Here is a 2984-nt window from a genome sequence, read left to right as displayed (position 1 = left end):
TTCCGCCGGCAGCGCCCCTCCTCCCCGGAGCGAAGGCCCGGCCCTCGGGGCGTGGCCCGGAAGCTACCGACCAATCCGTGTCGCAAGGCTTGGTCACGTGACCGCCGGTCGGGCGAGGGTTTCCTGCCTTCCGCCTCGCAGCTCCGCCCAACGCGGCGAAAGGCCGCTGCCACCACGCCGGCCAGGAGCTTCTCGCGAGAGCAACGCAGACATCCTGGCCTCCCGTTGGTCCGGCGCTGGCTGGCACCGCGCACTCGAACCGAGAGCCGTGAAGTGCGGTGGCTCCGGTACAAGTGATGGAGGCGCCCCCAGGACAGCAGGCTCGTCGGGGCTGCCTTGGCTTCTTCTTGCCGCATCCAGCCAGGCCCCGGGGACCCCCGAGGCCCTGGACGTGCACTTCCCGGGGCCGGAAGCGGCGACCGGGTTTGCAGGCGTCGGTGGGGGCCTCGGCTCGCATGATTTCCCGGCTTCTCAGAATCTTTGTCGCCACTTGCCACTACACCCACTGAAAATCTGAGGCACGAGAGAACATTCCAGCAGGAAATCCGGGGTCGACCTCATCTGAGATGTGATATGAGCACAGCTCGTGTTTGCGTGTTCCACGGTGCTCAAGCGTCTCCCCAGAAGGGTTCACCTATCCTTTAACCACCCTGCAGGGCGCGCTTTGTCCTCCCCGTTTTAGAGACGAGGAAACCGAGGTGCTGACAGGTTTGAGGAACTTGTCCATTGCACAAAGCCAGGCTTCGCATCTCAGCGTCTCCGACCGGAACCCTCCCCACCCTCCGGCTGCTTCTGAATGAGCAGCCACAGGACCCTGCGGTCTGGGGGGAAAGGTTTGGCCAAATGCCACCATGCATTGGTCAGGGAACCGGCTGCACACTTGATCCCGTGTCCCCGAGGCGCCAGCCGCCGAGCCTAACCTCAGATGTCCAGTAGAAGACAGCCTGTCACCGGTACCCACCAGAGCCCCTTCCGTGTTTCCAGCCTCCCGTGCTGCACCTGGTTCCCCAGTGCCAAGCTGGCGTGGACCTGGAGGAAGGAGGAGGCAGACCGTGGACCCCAGCTGTGGTGACAGTGCCCTGGCTATGAAAGGGCCACTTCGTAGCCACGGAGTGCAAAAAATGGGCTTCCTCAGATACACTTCTCCGAGGGAACTCCTAAGGAGATATTAAAATTGTCCCATTTATATTCATTCATATCAGATGAACATTCGTTTCAGGCCCAACATGATATCTTCGTGGAGCCAAACGAATCTACTCCTTAAGCCACTTGCAGGTGAGTCAGAGCCCCCTACCACTACCACTTAAAACATCCCCTGGAGGGGCGCCTGGGGGGCTCAGTCGGTTAAGCATCTGACTTTGGCTCAGGTCATGATCTCACGGTTTGGGAGTTGGAGCCCGGAGTCGGGCTCTGTGCCGACACCGCGGAGCCTGGAGCCCGTGCTTCGAGTTCTGGGTCTCCCTCTCTCTCTGCCACTCCCCACCCCGCACTCTCTCTAAAAAATAAATAAACATTAAAAAAAAGAAAAAAACATTCCCTGGAAATGCCTGAAGTTACCATTAGCGGTTCTCTGAGATTAAGAATCATCCTGTCTAGATTCATTGACAAATGAGATGTATTAAAGCCCTGAGTTTCTGATAGAGGGGAGGTAAATTAAAGCACTGGGTTCCTAGGAAGTGGGAAGAGAGAACACAAGGGGAAAGGGCCCCCCCCCAGGAGGGACTCTAGAGAGATCTAAGCGGGATCTCTCCGCTTAGTGCAAATCCCTCGGAAAGTGCAAATCCCTACTCAGTACTCCCCAAGCCTTAGAAGGGTGCTCTTCTGCCCTCTGGGGTTCTGAGACCAGATGAACCTACTCAGTGTTCACAGCCACCTGTGGTCACACTCTGGGGATATGAATCCGAAGGCTCTCTGCTAACCAAACTTCCCTCTGAGCAGCAGAAATCGGAACCGTTTCTTTCTCCCGTTCCAGGAAGCAAGGCACAGCCATATTCAGAAAATAATGAGAAAGACCATTAAGTCAAAGGAAGAAGGAAAACAAGTCAATAAATCAACTGTGTATGGCACTACAGAAAAGATTAAGAACGCCAAGGTGACATAAGCATTAAACATTGTTATTAATCTGGGGAAACTTCATTCCAGTCACAATGTTCTTTCCTCTACCAGGCAGTGTGCACCTCTACGTGAATTAGGAAAAGGCATCCCTTCCTCAAGATACGTTATTGCTGTCGGCCGGAAAAAACCTAGGACGACCTCTATGAGAATGGTGTCCCTGAAGTTGCTCAGTGCGTGACGTGCGCCACTGTACAGGGTGGCCGGGAATGCAAAGCACACTTGGATATCCTTCATGGCAGAGGGTCATACAGGCCACTGATCAGGCTGAAGCTTCCCAAGCGCCAACTGCAGTTTCCTTTGTGATCAGGAGCTGAGATAAAAGACAGGTGTCACAGCTGTCTGAGCAGCCCCTATATCTGTAGGGCTCAAAGAAGTAGGGTCTCCTTTGGTGACCTCAGGGGCACTCACAATACATAATCACAGAGGGGCTGTGCATCCTGGCTTGTATGCAGCTGCTGCTTGCCATCATATGGCACTTAATATTGTAGGTACTGTGAAAAAAACAAAAAAAACCAGGGCGTCTGGGTGGCTCAGTCGGTTAAGCATCTGACTTCAGCTCAGGTCACAATCTTGCAGTCTGTGAGTTCCAGCCCCACATCAGGCTCTGTGCTGACAGCTCAGAGCCTGGAGCCTGCTTCAGATTCTGGGTCTGCCCCTCCCCTGCTCATGCTCTGTCTCTCAGTAATAAATTAACGTTAAAATTGTTTTAAATAAATAAAAAACACATAATTTATTAGGTTTGCTTTTTGCCCAAATAATCTGAGGCTTGTATTTGATGCTGATTTGGGTCAACTGGTCCACATGCTACATACTGTACTATAATTATGATGTTTTGTAGAATTATTTATTTTCAAAGGCGTGGATTTTGA

At 53.3% G+C, this 2984-nt stretch overlaps 1 long non-coding RNA gene across 1 annotated transcript; it reads left to right on the top strand.

The window, feature by feature from the left end:
- The first annotated feature begins 206 nt into the window (after positions 1–206).
- LOC115524141 lies at positions 207–2618 on the top strand. The gene is made up of 2 exons (XR_003971953.1): positions 207–1275; positions 1973–2618. It is a non-coding gene; the product is annotated as an uncharacterized LOC115524141 (long non-coding RNA).
- The last annotated feature ends 366 nt before the right edge of the window (positions 2619–2984 follow it).

Source organism: Lynx canadensis, chromosome C2 (assembly GCF_007474595.2).
Source record: "Lynx canadensis isolate LIC74 chromosome C2, mLynCan4.pri.v2, whole genome shotgun sequence".
In the NCBI taxonomy this organism is placed as follows: Eukaryota; Metazoa; Chordata; class Mammalia; order Carnivora; family Felidae; genus Lynx; species Lynx canadensis.
The sequence above is the reverse complement of the archived record's forward strand: the minus strand, read 5'-3'. Positions and strand labels throughout refer to the sequence as shown.